Source organism: Heterocephalus glaber, unplaced genomic scaffold (genome assembly GCF_053883595.1).
Source record: "Heterocephalus glaber isolate CG9 unplaced genomic scaffold, H.glaber_assembly_v1.0 deba00001757, whole genome shotgun sequence".
Classification (NCBI taxonomy): Eukaryota; Metazoa; Chordata; class Mammalia; order Rodentia; family Bathyergidae; genus Heterocephalus; species Heterocephalus glaber.
The window spans coordinates 4,141,138-4,168,770 of NW_028258454.1; the positions used below are offsets into that span (position 1 = coordinate 4,141,138).

A 27,633-nucleotide genomic window follows, 5' to 3' on the forward strand; every position below is an offset into this window, starting at 1 on the left:
TCCGCACACGCATGTGTGTGTGTGTCTTAGAGTGGGAAGGGTCACAGAGGTAAGGACACAAATTGGAGTGTCTATGCTGCCCATAAGTACCTGCTTTGTTGGGTGTAATCTGGGTTTGAACAAAGTACAACTTATGAACATTCAAGTTGGGGACTTTCACAGATATGAACAGACCTTGCATTACAAACATTCATAGATGGGAACAAATCACGGAAGTAGCTCACGTGTCTGCTGGACACTGTCACAGTTGTACTGCTGTGTGCTTACTGTAGAGCGTATGGTATAGTAAGATACCTACTGTAATTTTGTGTATTTGGTTTTTTTTTTAATGCTTTACATTGTATATTTGTATCAAGGGTGTGTAAGAATCATTTTGTTGGACTTATGAATAAATCTGACTTACAAATGTTCTCCTGGAACAGAACTTGTTCTGAAGTTGGAGACTTACTATAGTTTAAAGCACTTCTTTACATTTCTTTTATCCTGATTTTCCCAGAAGAATCTCTTCTGGGGTGCTTGTGTGTGTGTGTTGCTGTTTACCATTTGTGGCACATGCTCCCGGAAAACACTTATTTACATGGTTTTAAACAAACATTTGGGCAGATTCTCCTGCAAGTACTTAACTGGCCAGTTATTTTGAAGTTCTACAGCTACTGAAAAAATATATAGGTGCATGTTAGAGTGTGACAGTCAACAATACAGAATACAGTGTGCTGGGCAGGAGGATCACAAAGTTAATTTAAGTCTGATACCAAGCCAAAAAATTAGCCAAGATATCTTCTACAGGCCTTATAGCATAGCAAAAAGGAAGGCCTATGCGGGAAAATTGAAAGATTAAAACTCACACGGGGTCCTAAGAACATGAATACAAGGAATTGCCTTTATTTCCTGGCCATTCCTGAAACACCCTGGAGTTCTCATGGCTCAAACACAATTAGTGGGTTGACACTGTGGGGTAGTGTTGCGTATGGAGTAAGAAACTTGAAAGATCAGCATGTGTTCTTGAGGATCCCACAGCCACAATCACTATACGCTGGAAAATATCTTTTTATGTCCTTGTGCACATTTTCTCTCACACACAAAGATGCACACACATGCACATACATGCATATACAGGCATGCACACACACACACACCCTTGTCTTGATAGATGGACCTACAGTCTGTTTTTAGTTTTTACCACAGTGTTTTAGCAGGCCATTTGGTAAATTGTCTTCTTTGATTAATCACATCTCTTTCTTCCTGGCTCCAATAATTCCATTCTTTAAGTATCTCTAGATCAAATGATCATAAATCACACACTGCCCCAAGCCAACTAGGAACTGTTCCCAATTTCAATTAACATACAGACTTAACAGCTGTCACCAGGGGAGACTGCAGACACTGGAAGGGTCCTGTCTAACCACACAGAAAACTGGCCATGGGCTCAACTCTGATCTACTCACACAGTTAAACTGTCTGAGGCTCTTAAACCAGGATGTCAAGAAACTTATGGACATACAAAAAGTCAGCTGGGTTAAGTCTGTCTGTCTCTGCAGACTCCCATGAAAGTGGCTTCCTGGTTCCTAAAGCTAAGAGTGTTTTTCTCTTGCACAGACTGAGCTTTGGTCTTCGTCTCTAACATCGCACAATTGGGGCTCCCTTCCACACTCTGGCTTCTCTGTTCTAACAAAAGCTGAGTCTTTCTGCTTCTCTTTTCTCCAGTGTTGGGTATTCATTTCATCCATGCATTATTCATTCATTTTACAAATATTCTAGAGGGGCTGACCCCGAGGAATCAATAATGACATCTTCTTGACCATGGGGAGTTTATAAACTGTTGGAATATACAAACACAGATTTAGGGGCACAAGGGAAGGGCTCCCAGAAAGCTGGCATATGAGGAGAGTGCTAAAGAAGGAGAAAAACTGCCTTCAGGAAGAGGTCCTATGCAGAGAGAGTGCATGGACCCTGGCCCACACTGTTATCTTGGGCACTGCAGGTTTACACACCCTCACTGTCCTGTTCAATCTGGGCCATCTAAGATGGCAGCTGTGGGCCACACGTACATACTGAGCCCTGGAAATGTGGCCAGGGTAAGGAATTGAATTAAGAGCTTTATTTAATTTTAAGGAATGTAAATGTACAAATTGATACAACTCAATTATTTGAAAACTATGGAGTATGTTTGAAGCAAAATGGGTATGAACCTACATTTTCAAAGTAAACTTTATGAAATCTAAATCCAATGAAAACTTGCCTCTAAAATGAGTTGTTATGTAAATTAGAAGCAAGATTTGAAAACGTAGTACCAAAGATAATATAAAATATCTTGTTTTGGATGTTGAGCATATGTATAAATTACCATATTTTGGATATTTATTGGGTTAAGTAAAATATATTATTAAATTGATTGCATATGCTTTTTATTTTTTGATGTGGTTACTATACAATTTAAAATTACAAACTGGGTGTGGTGACACAAGGCACTGGGGGAGCTGAGGCAGGAGGATTGCTGTAAATTTGAGGCTAGTCTGGGCAACACTGTAGTGAGTTCAAGCCAGACTGACTGAACTGCAAAGCAAGACTCTGTCTCAAAAAAAAAAAAAAAAAAGAAAGAAAGAAAAAAGAAAGAAAGAAAGAAAGAAGAAAGAAAGAAAATAAAAGAAAGAGAAAGAAAAAAAGAAAATGAAAAATTACATTATGACTCTCCTTATATTCTATTGGATAACACTGGGCTAGCTGCTACTCTGTGACACACTTGGGCATTAAGTCTTGTGTATGACAGGTGCTCTGTAAATATTTGTCAAATGAGTGAGACATTCTATATGTGGGCAAGTTCTCAATCCACAGATACTTCATGGGACTTTAATTCCACAAATACCTTGGGGGAACCTATCATGCCAGTCCCTGTTTTGGGCTTAGGAGTGAGGGATGTGAAGTTCCTGCCTCATGGAGTTTCATCCTAGCTGGAGTCATGGTGATAAACGGGCTTTGCAAGTCAGTGTGAGGCCTAGGGCTTGGGCTGTGAGTGAGTTTGCTCTGCCAAGGAGAGTGAGTAGGGAGTCTCCCCAAGAAGCAAGGACTTGAACGTGGTGAGGGAGGCAGGTCCTCGAATGTCTAAGGGAACAGTAAAGCAGGCAGAGAGAACCACATGTGCGAATGCCCCAAGGGGAAGGTGCTTGGTGTGTCCAGAGCTGAGCAAGACCAGCGAGGCTGCAGTGCTGTGAGTGAGGGATAGTTGGCAGGGTGTGAGGGGAGCCAGGGACCAGTCAGGCAGGGCTAAGGAGGCCAAGGCAAGGACTTGGGATTTACTTTCACGTACAATGAGAAGACACTGCAGGTGGAAAGCAGGACATGGTAGATGGACCTACACTTTTGAAGGGTCATTCTGGTTGCATTGTGGAGAATAGAATGTAGCAGAGAAAAGTGGACCAGAGAGACCACATAAGCAGCAGGAAAAATAGGACAAGTTTGGAGAAATACCTTCAAACTTTATGAAGTAAAATCATTTTCAGCCTAGAATTCCAAACCCAGCCATGCTATCAATCTAGCATACGGTTTGATAAAGATGCGACCAGTATCATTATGAACTCCAGTAAAGGTAAAACATTGTGTGAGGAAGTAATCATATTCAGAATATTACTTGGCTTAGTAGGGATTAGAAGCATGTAAATTCCGATTTCATTTAATATTACCACTCCCAACATTGTGATATAACTGGAGAGGCTAGGAAAAAAAGAATGCTTCAATGGGGGTATAATTCTCAATTTCTATGCTAGTCCACAGATAATGTGTCAGAGAAAGCAACAGATCTACATAATGTAGAAAAATGAGGCACACATAAAGAAAATACCTCAAAGAGTGAAAGTAGTTACCCTGGAGAAGGAATGGAAGGTAGGGAAAGATAGGACCGAGAATGGCTCTATTTTGTTATAATCTCTTATTGGTATTTGGTTTTTAGGACTGTGGACATATGTAGCTCTGATTTAAAAAAATGAACTAAAATGTGTTCTGAATCTCTGAAGTAGCTCCTATGAGCCACCTGCTGTGCCATGGAGTCCCTTTGGTTTGCTACTTAAGAGTTGTGCTGAATGTCTTCGGGCATGCTCCTGACATGGGGTGTGTGGCATCTGCCACCAAAAAAGTAATTTCATTCCATCCTGGAGAACAAATGGCCCCTCTAGGGCAAGGGATTTGTTACTCTGTGAGAAGACATGGGCCCCTCCACCGAAGTTTGCAGCATACAATTTCTAAGATCATTCTGTCTTCTAAAATATACAAATTCTTCAATTTCATATAAGGCTGATGGAGGGGAAGGCATGCCCTATCACCCGACTGTCTCTTCTCTAATTGACTGGGAAATGAGAGAAGCTGCTGGAGGCACAACTAATGCCGTATGCTAAAGGGATCTGTCAGATAAACAGAAAAGAAAAAAGCACTAGATTTGCAAAACCATGATGTTTTTCACTGGGTATGGAAATGGAAAACAGATGTTCTGTAATGCACATACATTTTTATCTCGAGTAAGTTTTTGCACAAAGCAAATGACATGTGAAACTGACAGTTTAAGGTTTTTAGGACAGCAGCCTCAGTATAACTTAGTGACAAAGTTCTGGGTCCTGAGTTTTGGCCACACTGCAAACATTACTTACATTACAATACTGTTTGTATTTACATTTTCATATTGATTTTATTTTTGTTGTTTTTCTTTGTAATTCCAATATCTCTACAAATATATTTAACATCATAATTTAACATCATATTACAAGTGTCCCAACTTTCGAATGTTTTTTCTGTGATACAGCAAGTTTACCAACTAATGCATATCATCCCTTAGAAAACTACATAACAGGAAAGAAAATCTAATGAAGTATTGCTTATCTTGCTGCCAAGACATTTTGTGGCACCTCTACATTTTTCTAAGAATATTCACTTATTCCTTGACTTTGTGTATTTTAGGGTATCACTGAATGTCTCATCCCCATTTTCCTTCCTTTCCTTCTTTGTGTGCTTGAGATCAAACCCAGGGCCTTGCACATGCTAGGCAAACACTCTAGCACTGAACATCTCCTGCCCTTCCCTTTTCTCATTTACTCCTTTTTATTCTTTTTGCCATAGGTAAATTTCCTTTTTGTTTTGTCTTTTTAAGATCCTTTTGTGGAAAAATATCAATCAAATAAAATCAGATCTACATGTGATCATGAAAGGGCAAATTAATAACTATAGTAAAATTTAAATGCTAGCTGGCTTTATATGCAAAATGAAACACAGATACACTGCCTTTAACTCTGTTAGTTCTCCCATCTAAACTGATCAAATGTCCCTGCCTCAGGAATGTAGTAAATAATCCTGATGAAGTCTGGCCAGCATGTGTAGCTGCTCTAGCTTTTATCTCTTGATTACACTCCGTGGGGATGAGCAGTGTGAAATCACTCACCCGTGTAGCCTTTCAGTATAAATCAGGTAAGCACAGTCGCCCTTTTGATTGGCTATAATACACTGCACAAAGGAAACTTCAATTTCCCACTGAAATGTGCACCAGCGGGGGAAGGGGACACAAAAGAGCAAATCAGTAACTGCCTCCCTAAAACGAAACTCTGATTTATGACACTCTCCCTGGCTGCCAGGGTGCTCATGTTATAGGACAGTGGCAGGGACTCTGTGAGCAATGAATGGAAACAGAAACTTAAAATCAGGTTGCTCTTTGCTGCTCAAATCTCTACTCCATCAAGGAGGCAGAACAACACATCAGAATAAAACATCTCTTTGGATCCCTCCAATTTGGAAATCACAGCACCAAAGACACGAAGCATTTGATTCTTATTGAACTGAAAGCTCCAAAACACCTTTTCCTCTGAGCACTTGCCAGATCTTTGTATCAGATCACTGTGGGCAAGTTGTGAATGTGCTGTGCTGGGTTTGATGAAATAGGAATGTTATTGAGAATTTTGCTTTAGAATTCAAGTCATAATTTTCTTCAGACACAAGCAGAGGCTGGTATACTCATGATAGTGTGGATTTTTGAGACATACACTTAATTTTGTTGAAGCAAAAAAGGGAAATATTAAATTGCTGTGGCAAGGCAGCTCTAGGAACATATCATATGTGCTTCTAAATTACTGGTTCCATTTATCTAAATATTTATTGAATTACACACCATAGTCATATAAACCAAACTAATATTCCCATTTATATCTTGGCACATAACAATGCATGCCACTTTAAAGAAATAAAAGAGCATTTGTTTAAAAGAATTATACATAAGAAGCCCCTTCATAGAGTTTGTCCTCCCTGTTGTGGAGTTACGTATCTTCATTGTCCTGATATAAAAAATACTTCACTAACACACATCCTAAGAGCAGAAGAAATAAAATCAACCACGAGCTTCAGCAGCATTGGTGCATTAACACCTGAGGCTTTAAGAAACTAATTTTATGAACTATATGTTCATAAAAAGGGGCAGAGTGTGATGTGATACACAGGATGTTTATACTTGCAATGATTAAACCAACCTAATTAGCAAACCTATCACCTCACCTATTTAGCAAAGGGCATAAACTTTCAGAAGTGCAGAGAAAAGGTGACGATGACATCTATGTCTTTGAAGGCTGGAACCAAAGGGATGTCTTGAAGCCTTGGAGATGACTATGGCTGGCCTGTGTTCACAGATGCCAATGCACTTTGCAGATTCCCGTGCTGGGCATAGACAGTTCATTCAGACAGCACCTACTCCATCCCTTGGCCTTTACAAACGACTTGCCCCAGGACTTCAGAATGTCACAGTATAGTTAAGGGAGTGGCAAATATTTTCTAGTCAACGAGTGTTAGGGACTGAGGCTTGGAGACCCCAGGAACACAGGGGTTTATGTAAGAAAAGCCCTCTGATTCTTAGTCCAGGACTCAACATACATTACATTCAGGCAATAGCATAAATGATTAAAGTGAACTCCAATGAAACCCTCAACATTTTCTTTTCTTTTTTTAACCTTGGGTGCAGAGGGCCAAATTAATTACTCTCTCCATCTTACAAATAATATGCATCATTATTTTTCACCTTTACCAACATTCCCCACTTACTTTCTCTTCCGCTACCTTCTCCATCACCAACAAGTTTCCACTGTTAGATGTGACTTTGAATAATTCCTTATAAAATAAGTTGTGCATCTTTCAGTTACATAATGGCAACATGCTCTAGTTCTTTCTCTTTTTTACTCTTTCCACTCAGTACTGCTTTTTATGATGCATCCTGTCAATACGCTCATTCCTAATGATGTAAGGTATTTTAGCTCCTTCTGCATCTTTATTCCCCTAGTGATGTACAGACAGACAGATTGCACTGAGTGTCCCCTTTCATAAACAGCATCACTGTGAGCATTCTTATCATGGTCCTTTAGGATCGATGTACTGTGTGCATTTTTCTGGGGACATATTAGGGATGGAGTATGCTTGATCAGCATATACATATCAGTATAATCTGTCAGGTATCACTGCATTGACTGCTCCACAGAACACTCCCCAACAGACTTTAGAAGAATCTTGATTTAAGCCCCCACCCTCCTAAACTCCTTACCTCTGCCTCTTTTAGTCCTGTCATTGAAACTCAGCCTTAACATGACTTTCAAGAGGCAGGGCTTTGGCTGTTGCCATTTGACCTCCACGGAATAAGGACACTGTCCACATAAATGCCCTTTCTTTCCTCTGCTGGATGCCATCTTGCCCTCTCTTCATAGGAAGTGAGTGGTTAACCACACATGAGCTCTGGAACTCAGAGACTTGGAACTGACAAGCACTTACTTGAAGGTAGGTATGGAGAAAGAAGAAAAAGAGAAAGAAGACTCTTACAGGAGTGAAGGTCAGCTGATGTGGTTCCTAGTAGCTGGCCTCACTGAAAGACTTGCGTCCCAGGTCCAAATGGAAGTAAGAGGAGCAAGAGTTTGGGGGGGCTGTCTGGAAGGAGCATTTAGTCTTTGTCTACTTCATTACTCCTTTTTAGGTGTGTTAGGAATTGAAACCAGGACCTTCCACATGCTACGCAAGTGCTCTACCACTGACTGAGCTGCACCCTAACCCTTGCTACTCACTTCCAGCTGTCCAGCCTGAAGGAAGAGCACTTGAAAGTGGGGAGCAGATGGCATTGGTCCAGAAGAGATTCTTAAGGCTTTGAGGCAACAAATGGCACTTCAAAGCCAGATGGGGGTAGGGATGGGTCCTCAGCCTGGTAGACACAGGGAATGGGAGTGGGGATGGGGTGTCAGTGGGGTTCCCACCTCTGGCCACAGCTTACATGAATGTAGGCTCTAGAAATTTCCCTGCTGTCCTGGCCAGCCCATTTGAAGGGCCCATCCTGGGACAGGAGGCAGAAGGGCATTGTCGCTGAAATCAGTCTTTGACAGGAAGCTGGGCATGGGCTGCAGTGAGTAAAAGTGCCTTGCTGGGTATCAGCCCAGTAGAATGGGAAGCAAAATATGAATCCAGAAAGAATGTGACATCTAGAGACCTGCAGATGGTTCTGAATTTCTGCTCCTCCTCTGTATGAGCTGGGCAACCTTGGGCAGGTTAGTTGACCTCTCTGGGCCTCAGTTTCCTCACCTGTCAAATGCAGATAATATCTGGACCCACTTCATGGGTTAGTTGTAAAAATTAAAGGATTAATATAGCTTCACTTTTTAGTACAGTGTAAGATGAATAGTAAACACTCAATAAATGTTAGTAAAGAAAGCTCTGTCACCAAATCTTTTTGTCAAAGAGTGAGTAGGGGTATTTCTTCAGCACTCCGCCCCTCAGTCTGTCCCCCCCCCACCCAGGACAGTGACCTTGGTCTCAAGCATGAACCCATGGACATGTCCAGGGCAGATTGACGGTTTCCTTGTTCTAATGTCTACATGCTGAGTTGTGGCTTTCCCCATCCTGCCCACACTCCCGCCCAGCCCTTCCCACCTAGCAGGACAGTCAACTTTTTGATCTTCCAGACCCTCTCTGCTGTGAGTCACGGAAGACCCTGGGTCACTTCAGCCCTACTCCATCCTGTCGCCTCTCAACCACACATCTCAATGCCACCCAAAACATAAGCAAGCTAAGAGGCTTTTCTCCAAGAAACACCTGAGCGCCTCTGGTCTGGCTGGATCGACTCTCAGGGCCAGGGAGGCTCTCCCTGGTGGCCCTCTCCCTAATGAATCCCTGACACATTCAGTCAGTGCCATGGGCTGGGTCCCTTGAGCAGCCTGCCAAGGCCACCGACACAATGCTTTAGATTCCAATGTGAGTGACGGGACACAGAGAAAACAACTCAGAATCTTGAGAAGCATTTTCAGTGACAATACTCTATCGGTGGCCTAGTAATGAGGAAGCCTTGGGTGGAGGGAGGGCCTCTCGTGATCCTGCTGCTCTGAGCAACAGCTCCTGCAGAGTCTGAGCTGCTGCCTGTTAGCCATGGCCACACCCAGGCTGGGCACCTGTTCCTACAACTGATTCACACAGGAAAAAATAACCTTGCTGCAAAGCCTATTTAATAGAATGATTAGCTGGGAGCAGTCATTTAGGACCAGGTGTGTGCAGGGCTCTGCTGTCACTGAGTGGGGCATGGATGACAGGACTCTGACTCAGTGTGACAGAACTCACTGTGGGTTAGCCTGGGCCCGGCACTCCCGGCACTGTGCTTATGGCCATGGGGGTTAGAAAGATAATTAAGACTCAGTCTCTGGCCCCAGAGTGCAGAAATTGCTTAGTGTACTAAAGAATCCTGTATTTATCTTTTTTTTTTTTTCTTTTTTTTGACAGGGTCTCACTTTGTAATTCAGGCTGGGCTTGAACTCACTATGTAGCCCAGGCTGGTCTCAAACTTGTGGTGATCCTCCTGCCTCAGCCTCTCGAGTGCTGGGATTACAGGTGTGTGCCACCATTCCAGGCTCCTTATACAGTATTTATCTTTTCTTTTTTTTCTTTTGGTACCGGGGATCGAACTTGGTTCCTTGTGCTTGTGCAGCAGGCGGTAAAACCACTGAGCTAAATCCCCGGCCCCAGTATTTATCTTTTATGGAAGTGATGGAGTCAATTCTATGAGGCGGACGTGTACACTGGGGATAAGAAAGGGCTTGAAGGGTGCCCTAGCAAGGCTCAGGCTAATGGCCCTTCCTACTTGGTCCCACTGTACCACTTTTGGGTCAGAAAGGAGGAAATGTAGCTTCCACCTTTCTTTGCTCTCTCATTGTTTGGTCCCCCCCCTCTGCTGACAAGGTAGAGACTGTACTGCTGGCCTGGTGCAGCCTTCAGCACAAACCACACACGGTAGAGGGAGGTTGATCCTGAGAGGAGTCGGCACTGCCACCTGTGTTATGGTTTGGATCTAAAATGACCCTGAAATAGGAAGAAAAGGGGCAAAGGGGAAGGGGAAGTGGGAGGGGTAGGGGAAAGGAAAGAAGGGAATGGAATTAATATGAGAAAATGGAGAAATGGAAACAAAGTCTTTGTAAATAGGGAGGAATGGAGGGGTTGAAGAGAGGGCAGGGCAAGAATGAAAAATAAGAACCAAGAGAGACTATGTAAAGGTGCAAATTTCCAATGATGAATGTCATTATATTGTATACCTAAAATGTACCAATGATTAGAATGAATAATTGATAATGTAAAATAGGAAGAAAAGGTCCAGAGGGGTAGGGGTAGTGGGAGGGGCAGGGGAAAGGAAAGGAGGGAAAGGAGAAATGATGAGAAATGGAAAAAATGGAAATAAAGTCTTTGTAAATAGGGAAGTGTGGAGGGGGTGAAGGGAGGGCAGGGAATGGGGAAAAAATAAGAACCAAGATGCATCACGTAAAGGTATAAGTTTCCAATGATAAATGTAAATGTATTGCATATCTAAAATGTACCAATAAAAGAATTTAAGGAAAAGAAAATGACCCTGAAGGTCTCACGTGTTCAGAGGCGGGGCTTTGGGAAGATGATTGGATCTTGGAGGATTAATCCATTGATGAGTTCACAGCTGACTTGAGGTTAGAAGGTGGGAAGAGGCTGGCCACTGAGGGTGTGACCTAGAAGGGGTTATCTCCCTCTCTGGCTCCTCCTTTCTCTCTTGGCTTCCTGGCCACTTGGGTTGAGCAGTTTTCCCCTGTCAGGCATTTCTGCCATGCTATTTCTACCTTGGAGCCAGTCAACCATGGACTGAAACCTCTGAAACCATGAGCCAAATCAAACTTCGCCTCCTTTAAATTCCAGGTGTACGCTATTTTGTCTCATCAACAGGAAAGTGATTTAATTCAACCTGTTTCCTGCTGGGATCCTCTACCTGGTGGGCCCTGGGCAGACAGATTGTCATATAACCTGACTTTTATATTCATCATGAGACAAAGGTTCTGAACATCTCTATAAGCCATCAAGGGTAAATCTCATCAAAGGTGCCATCACCTGTCACCTTTGCTTATTTATGCCATCTGCTTGGTCCCCAAAGTCTTTAAGTTGGCTATTTCAGTCTTAGACTGCTGGAGCAAATGAGGCCAGGACTCCTCTGACTCCTCACAACTCAGCTTTTCTTCCTGCCTTGCTCTTCCCTGGGCCTGCACCTCACCAATCAGGCCCCTGGAACCCGCCTTTAATTGCCGACACCATTTGGATGGTAAAGAACACAGAGGAGTTCAAGGTGGCTCCACAGGCTGCCTTCCCAAGCCCACACAGCACCTGAAGAAGGGTACAACCACAGGTTGTACCAGGGAAGATGAGCAGCAAAGCCTTGACCCTTGACTGTTCTTGTAATCAGGTATTTCTCTCCACTCCAACCAGAACCTAGAAGCACCACGGACTCCAACACAGGGCCAGATACAGAGGGGTTGCCTGATAAATGAGTGCCGGACCCAAACACAGCATCACACCCTCATCAAGTAATCCATGTGAAGGCTCAATCTCATTGTCTGTAATGGAGAAAAAGTCTTAGAATCTATCTCTTCATGGGGTCATTTAGGACAGAAAACATCATGCTTCCATAGGCCTCAATCAGTTTCCTAACCCTGGCCAATCATCTCACTGGAAAGTCTGGGTAAGGAGTATGCAGGTGGCTTAGCCAGTCCATCTCTTCCACTACTACTAGGTCATCCCAGAGTTTTCCTGTTTGATTAAGCTCAAAAGCACCTTTTGTCATACTTTGCCAGACTTGGAGTCTGGCCCCTGCCACCTTCCTACCACGCGGTGCTCAGGCTTGTGCAGTGTCCTGTCTGAGCCCTACCTGACTCCTGTGTGTCTGGTACATCCCTCAGGGTGATGGGCTGCATTGCTAAAGCACTCCTTGAGAGTTGAGCTGGGGGTCAGCAATCAGTGAACATTACAATTCAGTTTGTCCTCAAAAGGAAATGAGTTCCAGTGTCACATAAGAGATCGTTTGCCTCATTAAAAAAAAAGCACTTTCTGGGCCGGGAATTTAGCTCAGTGTTTTCGCCACCTGCTGTGCAAGCACAAGGACCTGAGTTCAATCCCTGGCACCAAAAGAAAAAAAAAAAAAAAGAAGCACTTTCCAAACCTGAGAAGCATCCCTCCAGGGGTTACTTCACTGTATAATTAGATTCCCCCATTGTGCTTTCAACTTCAGATTCTGTCCCACTAAACAGTCTATTCGCTTAAGGCTCTATTCTAAGCAGTTACTTGTAGATACAGGGAAATGGGCACACAGGTATCTTCAGTGTGGTTTGCGTAAAGAACACACCCTTGCTAAGATGCCATGCACTGTCTCCTTGGATGGTCAAGACCCTCTGAAAGGAAAGGTAAAATTTCATTTTTGACAGAAAGCTGCATATAATATAATAACCACATTAGACCATGTGAGAATGGAGGAAAAGCTAGGTCACTCAGCACCCATCCGTGCCTCTGCTGGTAGGCTATGTAAAAAAAGTCTGACTTAAATCTGATAAATGAAAGAATATTATGGTTGTAAAAAACAGATGGGTAGCTCTACAACTTTTTGCCTTAATAGTCTGGGCAAATTAAGGGAGTACTTCTGGGGACCCGAGTATGCACATGGCAGAAAGACAATATCCAGTTTGTGTAATATATGCCCTAAGAGATGAGGGAAGCATTCTCCACCTTTCCACAAATCATAACCCCGTGTACCTCTTGCCCTCTAAGCCTCTGTTATTCTTGGGAATCTAAAGAATGACCACAACACTTAAACAAGGGACATTTTAGAAAGTGATGACTATTTTTATGTCCCTCCAGGTGAAAGTTAAATTAGAAGCATAGCAGTTAGTTACCAAGACTTGGTAATAGCACTAATTGTAAGCCTCAGATAAAGGATCTAATTAGGTTAATGATGAATTCAGCCATCAAGGATATTTTCAGAACAGTTCTTTTCAAAGAAACCATCCCCACACCCCCATACACATCCATTTTGTCTACTTCAAAATATAGAAGTGTGCAGAGAAAAAAGGGAGGGTTCTGATGGCTGCATAAGGATCCAGTGAGACCTTCTCTTACAGAAAGATCAAGTTAGGCTTGCAGTAGACCTCTAACAATAAAAGCATTAGATGAAACTACCAACTCTCAATGCTATCAAAGGGTGGCAGGTGCTTTCTGGTGGCCAGAGGGGGCTTACTTTGTTAAGATTACAGTGAATGGTGTTATGGACTGAATTGTGTCTTCCAAAATTTATAGGTTGAAGCCCACTGTCCTCCCCAATATGATTACATCTGGAGAGAGTCTTTAGAAGATAATTCAGGTTAAATGAGGTCGTAAGGGTGGGGCCTAGTCCAACAGGCTGTGACTTTATAGGAAGAGCGACAATCTCCCCTACACCTGCTTCAAGAGGACCCAGCAGAGGGCAGCTTTCTGCAAGCCAGGAGGAGCGCCCCCACCAGGAACCAGCTCACTGGCACCTCGAGCTTGGACTTCCCGCCTCCAGGACTGCAAGAAAAGAATTTGCTGGTTGAGCCTCCTGGTCTCTGGTATTCTTTCCATGGAAGCCAGGTGGGGCACGCAAGTTTGGAGGCAGCAGCACAGCAAAACTTGACTTTTCTGCATAATAAGGAGGCTGATGTGAAAGGGAGGGGAGTAGCACAGTTGCTTGCTGTGTGCAAAGGGGAGCAAGGAGACATCTTGTTGGCTTCTGAAGGACATACAAGGTCAAGTGAGGATTTATCATGTTTCGGGCTACACTGTGTGTGATGTAAAAACCCCTTCTGTCTCTTATAAGACCTTCAACATGATGATTTCTAAAATAAACAATTCTGCACTTGGCTGTTTTTCCTCTGGCAAATGGTGGAGATGGAGATCTCCAAAGCTTTTCAGGGCAGTGGGAGCATCACTTGGACAAGTGAGGGGTTTGCTGCTGCAGCCAAGTACTCACGCTGTTCAGTGTTAACCTGCTTTCCACCACCCTCTGTGTTACTCTGAGGGAAGATTTCTCAGCTTTGTCATATCTGAAGCATATTTTGAAGAAATGAAAATCAGAAGATCCTTTCTAATGCCTAATCTTTCATTATCTTGGTCATTTTGCGAAATGACAAGTTTTCTATGAAACAGGTTCTTCATTAAAGAGGGGAAATAACAGTTATAGCATGTACTATTGCCTTTTCTCTCCAAACTGTTAGAATAAAGGGGGTGATATACACGAACATTCCCTTTAAAGGGGGCTATTCCTCATTTATTTTCTACTTTTTATTTTGAAATAATTATAAGTTCACAGAAAGTTGCAAAAATAGTACAGAGAGATCCCACATGTCCTTTACTCCATTTTTCTCAATGGTTAAACTTACATAACTGTATATTTGTTACATATACAAAAGCAGGAAACGGATGTTCAGTGGTCCCTTGGCATCTGCAGATGGTTGGCTCCAAGAAACCTTTCAGATATCAAAGTCCACAAGTGCTCAAGGCCCCTATAATACAATCACACAGTGTTTGCAGTAACTTGCACAATCTTCTTGAGTACTTTAAGTCATCTCTAGATTACATATAACCAAGGCAATACAAATGCGATGCATTTGTTATACTATATTGTTTAAGGAGCAATGGCAAAAAAAATCTATAGATGTCCTACTGGTGCACTTTCCTCCTCCTCCCCCTCCTTCAATACTAGGGAGCAAACCCAGGATCTTGAGCATGCTAGGCAAGTGCTCTACCCTGAACTACATCCCCAGCACTTGCATATTATTGCTCCATGGTTGGCTGACTCTGCAAATGTGGAACCGATGGATATAAAGAATCTGACTGTACATGTTCCTACATCATTTCATCACAAGCGTAGATTCATGTACCACCTCAGAAATCAAGATACCAAACTATCCCATCCATACAGAGATTTCACCTCTTTATAGCCATGCCCACTCCCCTTCCCTGACCACTGCTATGCCCTGTCCACACCTGATTTGTTCTCTTTCTTTATATTTGTCATTTCTAGAAAGAAGCACAAATAAGCCCTTTGAGATTGGAGTTTTCATTCAGCAAAATACCCTTGATATCCATATAAGCTATGGGTTCAATCATTTATTTCTTTTTATTACTGAGTAGCATTTTATTATACTGTAGGGCATTTTGGTTGTTTCTAATTTTGAGCTATTACAAATAAAGGTGTTATGAACAATTATGTACAGGATTTCACATGGACATAACTTTTCATTTCCTTGAGAGAAATGCCCAGGAGGGCAGTTATTGGGTTATATATTAGGTATATGTTTAGTTTTTAATGAAACTGCCAATATAAGCTGGGCATTCAGGGGCCTGAGGCAGGAGGAACATGAATTTGAGAATAGCCTGGGCTACATAGCAAGTTCAGGGCTAGGCTGGACTACATTGAGAGTCTTTGTCTCAAAACCCAAAACCAAACCCAACCCAAAAACAAACAAAAAATGAACTTCCAACTTATTTTCTATAGTGGCCAGATTATTCTGCATCTGTACAAGCAATGCATGAAAATGCAATTTCTCTGTATCCTCACTAGCATTTGGTATTGCCATTGACTTTTTAAAACTAATTTTTATACTATTAAATGCATGCACCATTTGTTTTCATCTATATCTTTTTATTGGTACATTTTAGGTATACAATATAATGACATTTGTCATTGGAAATTTGCACCTTTACATAATCTCTCTTGGTTCTTATTTTTCCCCCTTCCCCTGCCTTCCTTTCAACCCCTCCATCCCTCCCTATTTACAAAGACTTTGTTTCCATTTTTTCATTTTCCTATTCCCTTCTTTCTTTTCCCTTACTTCTCCCACTTCCCCTTCCCCTTTGCCCCTTTTGTTCCTACTTCACATTATCTATTGTACCTTTTAGTCCTTATTTACACTTTCAGTTTCTCACACTAGAGAAACTATTTGGTATTTACACGTGTGTCCTATTTATTTCACTTAAGAGTATTGCCTCAATGCACCATTTGTTTTTAAAGCAAAATCCAACATTAACAGTTCTTCATCCACTGTACATATAGGTGCCTATTCTCTCTACTGTAGATCAAGTTCTCTAGGACTCTTGGGAGATCTAGTCAGGCTGGGATTCACATTTACTTTGGGGAGGACTTAAATGTCCAGTCCACTGTGACCTGACGACCAGGAATTCTGACCCTCTCTGAAGTGCTGAGGAGGATTCACATTGGCTGTGGATCCTGAGAGTTTGTGCGTATACTCTACACAGGCCATCTCAGACCAATCATACCCACTGTTCTGGTTTACATCTGGAGTGACCCCCAAAAGCCTTGTGTATTTGGCGGTGAGGCTTTTGGAAGATGATTGGATCATGGTTGCCCTGTACTTTTCAGTGGATTAATCCACAGATGAGTTCAGAGCTAGATGTGCTGTTAGGAGGTGGAGCAGGGTTGGAGGGGGCCACTGGGGGCATAATGCGGAAGGGACCATCTTCTCCCCAACTCCTCTCTCTCTCTGCTTCCTGGCTGCCATGATATAAGCAGCTTTCCTCTGTCAGACCCTGATACCATGGGTGTTTCTCCCTTGGCACCTTGAACCATGGACTGAAAACCTGAAAACACAAGCCAAAATAAACCTTTCCTTCTTCTTCTTCTTTTTTTTTTTTTTTGGTTTATTTTGGTACTGGGTGTCAAATTCAGGACCTTGTGCTTGGGAGGCAGGCAGTGGCAGCACTGAGCTAAACCCCTGGCCCTAAACCTTTCCTTCTTTAAGTTGTGGGTGTTGAGTATTTGGTCTCAGCAATGAGAAAGTGACTAAGATACCCACCTACCTTCAAATAGGAGCTGATTCCTATCTCAAAGTGTTTAGTGTATGCTAAGCACTTTATCTGATTGGGGTGTTAGGGTAATTTTCCATAATGTCATGCTCAGGTAATTATGATTTATTAACAGCATGTGGTGCATTGAAGGGTTGTATCTCACCAAGAAAACAAGTCACACTCTATAACTTTTCAGGGAAAATCAAATCAATATAAAAGCTCCTTGATGCTCTGGAAGTTTAAGTGGTGTAAGTTGAGCTAATTTTTCTTAAACTACAAGTGTTGTTTTTGGGTCTGGGTGTGGAAATCTTAAGTTTGCTGATGAGTCATAACAACCATCTAAGGAGATTCCCTGGGCTCCTACTGTTTTCTGAGCCTGGTTCTCCAGCCTTTTTGCCCATTTTGTGAATATCCCTAATTGCCTTCCAATAAATTCCTATTCTGCTTAAACTAGTCAGAGTTGCTTTCTGTTATTTGCACCCATAACTTGGCTGATACAGAAGGACCACAGTAAAATATTGAAATATGAAATGGAGGAACATTCCTAAGGAAGTTTTCAGAGGAAGAATGGAATGGTGCCTAAGGGATAGCTAGTTGTCTCCCAATACCCACTCAACCCTGATTTGTATTCTCCTAACTGCTTGGAATAAGAGGCTGCTATATATTTGCAAGACTCCCTTGCAGCTAAAAGTGGTCATGTATTGATATTCTAGCTGATAAGTTTGAAGTGTATTTGTGTGATACAAGCAGATTCTTGGCAGGAAGACAAATATATCATTCGTACTTTGTGCTGCCCAGAATGTGTCCTACTATTTGGAATGCTCGAAGAATAGTGGGAAAATGGGACAAAAGGAGCTGTGGCCTTTGATGGTGACTGCTGAACTACATGCAAGCCCTCAACTGCCTCCAGCCAGACTTCTTTCATGGGATATAAAATAAACTTGTCTCTTGTTTATGCCTCTGTTTATTGGTTTTTCTCTATATAATTTATATTCAGTTGGTTCTAATTTTAACTAAAGTGAAGTAATGGAACATGGGATTTTGGAGAGAATCCAGGGTCCAGTGGCTTTCTTGGATTCAAAAGAAAGCATCAGTTGATTTCCAGATTCTACACTCATATCTATCTCAACATCATGGTAGCAACTAGCCCTGCCATAGATGTTGTTATTTAATATGATAATATATCTTGGTATCTATTTTGCAACAACTAGTTTTATTTATTATCCTATTTATTTCAATCTGCATTTAAAAACAGTATTCTGGAAAGAGGAGTGGGGTTGGTGCTTTCCCAGTAACCCACAAGGTCAGCTATCAGTAGGACAGGGCTGGCAGGCTCTCACTCCTGCCTGGGAGGTGGCATAGTACCCTGAGAAATAGGCCTTTGTAAAGCATGTGTCTTCTGAATGTGAATTCATCAAACTAATGAATGAAGGGGGGGGCTCTGAGCCACTGGGGTCCATGTAATATAGGTTTCACAGAATTACTTTTTCCTTGCTGCCCTCTTATTACCTGAACTGTTGTCCTCTTTCTTCCTCTAGGCAAGATTTGGGCTCACTTTCTCTCTTTCCCTGTAGCTTCTGAGCTCACATGGGGCTCTAACTTTGCACATCTAATCTTGGTAGTAATAATAGCTGCCACTTTTGAGCACTAATGATGCACTGAATGTTTACCATGTTGTTAAGCTGACTCCTCACCACCTTGCTGACTATGGCAGTGACCAAAGGAAACAGAAAAGCTTAAAAGAGCGCACCAGAGCAGCGGGCCTGGGGCTGGGGCTGGGAATACCTCTTCTTTCCCTCTTCTTTCCATGGTTACAATGTCTTCCTTCTTGTGAGTAAAAGATCCATATCCTTCCTGCATTCTTTCCTCCACCAGACAGCTACTGCCTCCTCCTTCTCTGCCCCTCTCACCTTCACCATTAGGAGGGCAGACACATTAGCCCCATGCATCTCAGAGGCAGAGAAAGTGGGGAAACATGGATACTTGGACGACCTTGGGAATACATGTGTTTTGAAGCCCAGACATCTTGTTTTGGCTGGAGGAGTGGGATGAACTTCCCTATGGTGCTTGCGGAGAAGGACCAGCCAGAGCAAGTGGAGGCAGAAGAAGTGGTACAGCAAGAATCCTCCCTTTTACTAAGTGGGATGCACCTCATCTTATGCCCACAGAGTCACAAGAGAACATGATGACTAAGAGCCTAATGGAGCAGATAGTGCTGCAACCCAGCAGCAACTCTGAAGCCTGTGCCTCAGGACAGCCTCAGGCAGGGGAAAAGAGGTGATGACTCAGCTCCAGTTCCCATTCTCCCCGAATGCAATGGGGCTCCCATTAAAGATTGATGTGTCCTGATTACCAGGGAGTGTGGGTGGAAGGGGGAAGGCTGGAGGCTTCATGCCTGAGCTATCTGTTCCTGAAAATACTGCTTGTTTTGCTCTACAGTTAAAGAGCTACCACCTTATCTGTGAGAATAGCTACTAACAAAAAGAAAAAGAAAAAGAAAGGTGAGGATGGAGAAAAGGTAACTCTTGCACATTGTTGGTGGGAATGTTAACTAATTAATACAGCCACTGTGGAACAGTATGGAAGTTCCTCAAGAAACTAAAAATGGATCTACCATAGGACCCAGCCATCCCACTACTGGGTGTCCATCTGAAGGAAATTAAATCAGCATGTCAAAGAGATACACCCCCATCTTTCTTGCCTCACTATTCGTAAGAGCTGAACTTGGATGCCCCTTGACAAATGAATGGATAAGGAAAATGTGGCATATATACACACAATGGAATACTATTCAGCCATAAAAATGATGTTCTATTTGCAATAAAATGGAACTGTGAGGACATGATACTAAGTGACATAAGTCAGACACAGAAAGAAAAACACTGCACAATCTCTCTTATATGTGGAAGCTGAATGTGGAATAATGATTACCAGAGGCTGGGAAGGCTGAGCCTGGGTAACAGACACCGAGGCACATCTAGAAGGAATAAGTTCTAGTGTTCCACAAGAGAGTGCAGTGACTGTAGTTCACAATAGCCAATTATATGCTTTAAGGGTAAATAGAAGAAAGGACCTTAAAGCTCCAAACACAAAGTAATGATAAGGAGGTAGAAACATTAATTACCCTGATTTGATCATTACACATTATAGTCATGTATTCTACCTCATAAATATGTACAATTATTATATATTCATCAAACATTTTTGAAATATTTAAAGAGATGGAAGATCTAACTACCCCAACTTGATCATTATATATACCACAGCGTAATGAAAAAATGTTTTTAAATTTTAAAAATTATTATAGTAAAAGATACATTGCCATTAATCCCACCCAAACACTCCTTGCTTCACACTTATCCCATTGTTTGTGTCACTTTCTGGAGCAGTTCTTGATATCCTCTTCTGTGAGTGTCTTTAGTTGTGCTGCTGTGGCTGCCTTGATGTCTGGAATGGATTCAAAACATTTAGCTTTCATGGTCATTGTGACTTTGGAGAAGAGCTAGAATTTACACTGGGCCAGATCTGGTGAATAGGTGAATGAGGACACACAGTAATGTTTTCACAAGTCTGCTCTTCTGTTGGATGGCAATAGGCAGCAACATTCACTGTATTTTTGGTCAGACCTTATAAAAAACACACGAAAGAAAGAGGACTTCCAGAACTGCTTCAGAAAGTGGCAAGAATGATGGAATAAGTATGTTCAAAGGGGGAATATTTTGAGGGGGATTCATGGTAATGTATCTTTTACTGTAATAAAATTTTTAAGAAATTTAAACACTATATTTTTCAAACACCCTTTGTACATATGTATTGAATTAGAACACTGTACTCTGTAACTATATATTTAAGATAATAATAATTAATTTTTTAAAAATAAAAAATAAACATTGCTTGCTTTTCTGTATACTGGTAGCAAATTCCCACTGTGGGTCCGAAGCCTTGGTTTGAGTCCTTATGTCAGGTCAAGGAGATCCACATTTGTCCAAACTCTTGGTCTCATTTATGGTGGGCACCAATGTTTGATGCCAGGGCACTTCCTCTGGGTTTGCTGTCATTCTTCCTCTCTACTCTCATGAGACTGTGAAGCAGACAGCCCTTCAGCTCCAGAATGCAGGTGGTGGGCAAGGAAGGAGTGTGGGTGATGACAGAGAAGCCCTGCACCTTGTCAGCCTTGGTGTTTAGGTTGGGAATGTTTAGATGTTGACAATTGTCTGTCTGGCTCTGGGGGAATTTCAGCTCTAACAGTGCTGTTGTGAGGGGGACCATTCTTACCTGATGCTGATATAACCACTAGGTTTCAGCAGGCCTGGCAGATCCCACACTCCATCAGAAATTCCTGCCACAGCCCATCTTATCTCATGGACCTATGTATATCTAAAACAGTCTTTGTGGTGTTCTGTCTGACTTATAAGAACCCTTCCAGATTTCCTTCCAGAGCCCTTAGTGACCCTCTGAAGTCTACTTTCCATCAGAGACTTGTTCAGAAAAGCCAGAACTGAGGCATCATGGCCCCAAGCTCAGGGCTTATGACTGCTCAGCAACTGTGCAGAAAGTTGAACCTGAAGTCAAGGAACCTTCTGTCCATGAGCTTCCAATTATGTGAGTTATCATTGGAAATACACTGGCAGTGTGGATGTCATTTATCAGTCCCTTCTGCCAGAGCAATCTTGTTACTACTGTCCAAGGGGTCAGCACATGGCTAGGAGTCACTTTATTTTCTTCCACATTCCTCAGCACCTAGCTGTACAGGTGATGATGGGTGCTTGGTGAAAGGGGTGAAGGGACAGAGACTACAGAATTTCAGAGAGATATAAACTTTTTTTCTTTTCTCTTTACCCTCAAGGGCTGTAGAGGAAATGGATGGACTTTTACTGCCTTGTCTAAATAAGGTAAAATGATTTGTATCACTGCAAAAGAGAGCTATCTAGATGTCAAAGTTACTTTAAGTGTAAACTCGGTAAGCAAGAAAGTAGTTTAGCCTGGATGAAACTAACAATGCTGAAATTCAAATAGTGAATAAGTAAGTAAATCATGCAGGTTAGGTTTGCTCTTCCCTGCTCCCTTGTACCCTCCACAAAAACAGACCTCTGAGATCACCCCCTGGGAATCCCCAGCCTGGCTGGGCTGAACTCCAGCAGCCTGAACCACCTGTGGGCTTTAAAAACTTATCCACAGGGGCTGGGGATTTAGCTCAGTGGCACCTACACCTGCCTTGCAAGCACAAGGTCCTGAGTTTGATCCCCGGTACAAAAAAACCAACCAACCAAACAAAAAAACAAACCTTATGCATGGACCCTAACATAATAAAGGACAAGACAATAGCTGATGCACTGGATGGTGGAAAGCTAACAGCTTTTCCTCTAAGGTTAGGAACAAGACAAGGATACTCAAAGTTGCCATTTTTATTCAGCATTGTACTGGAAGTCCTCACCACAGCAATTGGGCAAAAAAAGAAATAAAGGTATCCAAATCAGCTGAGGAAGTAAAACTTTCTATTAGCAGATGACTTGATTTTATATACAGAGAATTCTTAAAAGTCTACCCCAAAACTTATGAGAATAAATTAATTCTGCAAATGTATAGCATTTAAAATCATACAAAAACCATTTGTGTGTCTCTACATTAACAATGAACTATCTAAACAAGAAATTAAGAAAATAATTTAATTTACAATAGCATCAATAAGAATAAAGTTAATCAAGGAGGTGAAAGATCTTTGCAAAGAAAACTATAAACACTAATGAAAGAAACTGAAGAAGATACAAATCAATGGAAAAACACCCTGTATTTATGGATTGGAAGATTAGCATTGTCAAAATGTTGATGCTACCCAAAGTGATCTACAGAATCAATGTAATTTCTATTAAAATCCCAATGTCATTGTTTTCACAGAAACAGAAAAAACCCCTAAAATCTGTGGAATTACAAAAAAATCCTGAAGTGTTGAAGCAATCTTGAACAAGAATAAGGTATCACATTTCATGATTTCAAATTATGTTATAAATCTACAGTAGTCTAAACAGTATGGTACTGGTAAAAGCACAGATATTGACCAATACCTGGCACAGAAAAAATTAATCATATAGGGTTGTGCCAGTCAATCTTGATTGTCAACTTGGTTGAATTAAGAGGCTCCTGGAGAGAGGACTGGATGATTAGGGAACTGACTCACCGATGGGTTAACTGATGAGCTCACAGCTGGAGGGGGCACCTAGCTGGGGACAGCGAGTCCTGTGTCATGCTCTTCTGTGATGCTGTTTCTGCCTTGGAGCCAGCTGACCACGGACTGAAATCACTAAAAACCATGAGCCAAAATAAACCTCTACTTTAAATTGAGAGTGTCAGGTATTCCATCCTAGCAACAGGAGAGCAGACCAATACAATGGGTCAACAGATCCTGCACAAAGGCAGCAAGGATGCACAATGGAAAGAAGGGCAGTCTCTATTCACATATAAAAGAATGAAATTCCTACAGTATCATCTCTTGTACCATACACAAAAACCAACTGAATACAAACTAAAGACTTTAATGTAAGATCTAAAACTGTGCAACTGTAAAACTTCAAAATGCAAGATTATTTGGCCTTAAAAAGAGAAGGACATTCTGCCACCACAACAACATGGACAAAAATGGAGGATGTTATACTAAATGAAACATGCCAGAGACAGGACAAACGCTGCCGCCTCTCACTTACATTCAGAATCTGAAAGAAATCAAAGTCATAGAAGCAAAGAAAGAAGAGTGGTTACCAGTGGCTGGGAGCCAGGGGAAAGGGGAGATGTAGGTCAAAGAGTTTAAACCTTCAGTTATGAGATGGTAAGTTCTGTGAACCTAATGTCTGACATAGTGTCTACAGTTAATAATAATGCATCAGGTACCTGAAATTCGCTGTGGGAATAGATCTTAGGGGCTGCCACTACACACATGAAAAGATAACCACAGGAGGTGATAGATGTGTTAATTAGTTCAATAATGTAATTATTTCACAAGGGATACATAGATCCAAACATTGAGTTGTACCCATTTACATAATTTTATTTGCCAATCACACTTTAAACTAGAAAAAATAAGAATAAAAGTTCTCAATGCTGAGTCCTCAGTTCACAGAACCTGATGATTAACCTGATGTAGGACTCAAGTGTGGGTATGTATTTTCAGGGCTCAGGGAAATATGGAACTTACTGAAGGGTGTTTATGAAAAACTGTAACAGCCATATAATATGTGCAAAAATGTAGTGTTTAATCAATTTTTTGCAAGTGAATGTCCCTGCAAAACCCCATCACATAGAACATCATCATCACTCTAGACACCTCAGCAGAGTGGTTTTTAAACAAAACAAAACTCTCCAAGTTGCAAAAGCATAAAAATGAACTCAGCAAGAGTATTTTTCAAAGATCTCCCCTATTGATTTTAATTTGCAGACAAGATTGATTGAAATAATTTGTTGCTAGTGCTGTACTTCTGGCATGGAAAGACTTCAATAAAATACGGCCCTAAGATTTTAATATTCTGATTTCTTAACCAGGTTGTTATTTCTCAACACGTGCCATCAACACGAAAATTGTTATTTTGTGCCACCAACACGAAAATTCAAGTCAGTCTTAGACACGTAACTTCATTGTGTTGTGATTGTTTTTTGCAACTTTTCATGCATCATCTGTGATTTACAACCTTCCCTCATTCCAGGTATTTATGGATTAGTCAGCCCTTTGTGATATAAATGGGAGGTATTTTATATGTGCCACAGAAAAGTAAAGGTGAAGATTATGTTTATTCTCTGAGGGTCAGCCACTGACTGAAGGGTGCCAGAGCAAGAGAAAAATCTTGAGTCATCCCACAATTCAATGGCAGGATTGTGTGACAGGTAGATTTGGAGCTATCATATCCCTAGCTGTGAGACATGTGCAGAATGCAGAGGTCAATCCAAATTAGGAGTTTCAGAAGTCTGGTAGGTGACACTCTGAGCAATACGATGGGAAGTGTGGACCAGGATGGAAGCAGCAACAAAGCCAGGGCACCAAGGAGGTCCAGAGAGAAGGTCGAGCAGGAGCCAAGGACCTGTGCTGTCATGAGAAGCTGAGAAGCTGAGAGAGAGGCAGGGCTGGCCTGGAGGAGGTGGCTAAGGGGTGTGTGTGTGTGTGTGTGTGTGTGTGTGTCTGCGCGTGTGTGTACGAGGGGGTGTTAATTCAGCTGCTGTGCTGCCAGGCTGTGCCTTGATCTAGTAGCTGGTGACAATGGCAAGGGGGCCACATCCGCATCCCCTGGAGGCACCTTATTTAATCTGCACAAAAGCTGCGTATGGATGGACTGGGAACAGCTCTGGGCCTGCTGACAGGTAAAGCAGGATTCTGCTGAAAGTCTGCATTTCCTTTTTGCCTCCTTGACACATTTTTCTAGGAAGCACCCCTGAAGTTCCTTTTCATTTGACCCAGTGAGCCAAGTGGGGCTGCCCTAAGAGGGAGGCTCCACAAGCCCGAGGGCCCCGGAAGTGGGAGAAAAGTCTAACTCCTCAGATGGTGGCAGAAGACAACCTCATGGTGGAAATGGGGCACATGAAAGCATCTTCGGTCCAGAAGAGACTGGAGTCTAAAGATAAGCAACCCATGGGCACCCTTGCACTCCAAGCCCACTTAAAACATTGAGCTAAGAAAAGTCCCCTGTAGGCCAGGAACCAACTCCTATGTCTTTCATCGTTTGCTGCTGTTAAATACAATCTCAGTCTTCAAATAACAGCTTAGGGTTATCAAAAGAAGGTGACCACATGAATTTTCTATTCAATATGTAAAACAAATTAGAGTGGTTTTGGCTACATCTGATATTAACCATGAGTTAAATTCTCTGAGGTTGTTCTCTAATGAAGCTATGCTTTATAATGAAAAACTGCTCTCTCCTAAAATGAAAGCAAAAAATAACAAATTAAAAATAGAATCAGAATGAAAAATAATGAAAAATAGAAAATGAGCAAAGTGAATTTTGAAATCTCATTTTTAAAGATTGATTAGATTTTTGACAACACAAAGTACTGGGGATTGAACCCAGGGCTTCATGTTAGTTAGGTAAGCACTTGCCACTGAGCTATACCTCAATCCCCAAAAGGTGAGTTTTGAAGCCACATATAATTTTAATTTATATAGTATTCTTAGTTTTCAAACTTCAGCCTATAAAATTCACACACACACACACACACACACACACACACACACGACCAGAACTACTTCCTCCCTCCTTTTTCCTTATGAATTGATTTTGAGTCCTGAGTTGTTGACCCATTCCTACAATTCACTGGTTGTGGGCAAAGCAACTTGGATCTCTTGGTTTAGCAGGACAGTACTGCACAGCAAGTGGCGGCTTTGGGTGCTCTGAAGATGAAGAACAGTGAGTGCTTAGGAGAAACTAAGGAGGGGATCTGGGGAGTGTGGGCAGGTGGAGTCAACTCGAATTCTGCAAACTGAGGGTCCACAAGATAGGATTCCTCCTGCTCCATGCTGAGATGTCTGAAGAGCAGGGGCTGACAAGGGGCTGGGCTTAGGATGGAGCCCAGAGAGGATGGATCAGGGCACCCATGTGGGTCTGAGTTGCAAGAATGAAGTAAGTCATGTTGTCTTAACTGCTGACATTGCTCTGTGTACCCTCTTACCTCCACTGAGGGGAACCCGCAGGATTGACAGCATACAGCAAACAAATGAAAGTGATGGCTTTAAAAACAGCAAAATGCTCTAGATCAGTGGTGGCAAACCTATGACACACATGCCACAGCGGGATGTCTGTATCATTGAAAGCTCTAAAAGGTTCACCATCACTGCTCTAGTGAATGAAAGGCAACTTCACAGATAGTTCCAAGACAATACCTTCCTTGAACCTTTTGTTTTGCTTTGGAATACTAGAGATTAAACCCAGGGCCTTCATACTGAGCTACATTGCCAGGGTCTTTGCCATAGAAACAAAATATAATCTTTCAATCAATCAAAAACTTTTGTTTTTTCTTCCATTGTAGAACAAATTACCTGCTGTAGTACTTTATGATATTGTGCTTTGTAATAAGAAGTATGTAATTTGGTCCTGATCCTCTGTTCCTGCCACAGAATTCTAATCTCTTGAACATTTCTGGGTGACAGTGTCTCTGTTCTGATGAAGCACTGTTTGCTGGGCACCTAGATGGAGCCTGGTCACAGAAAGACTGAACCAGGATGAGAAGCTCAGAACATGTAGCACCGCCCTCCATCCTCTGGTCAGGGGAAAGAGTTAACGTGACTTGTACAGTGAAGCCCCTATAAGACTCCCTGGGGCCTGGGGAGCTCCAGGTTGCTGAAGGAATGGATCGAGGGACATGGTGAGCCTGGAGGTGGCCCGGAGCCCCTCACCTTGCTCTGTGTATCTTCACCCAGCTGGTGGGTAAAAACACCCCCACACATTTGGGTGACCAGAAGTGCTGTGAGAGCGAGGAGAGGAAAATGCTTTCCCTATCATATTGCCCCACCTAGAGGACCACAGA

General features: G+C 42.1%; 1 protein-coding gene across 6 annotated transcripts in view; it reads right to left on the reverse strand.

Moving 5' to 3' along the window:
• Sv2c (synaptic vesicle glycoprotein 2C) overlaps positions 1-27,633 on the reverse strand; it is a 225,263-nt gene that overhangs the window by 72,578 nt on the left and 125,052 nt on the right. The window lies entirely within an intron of this gene.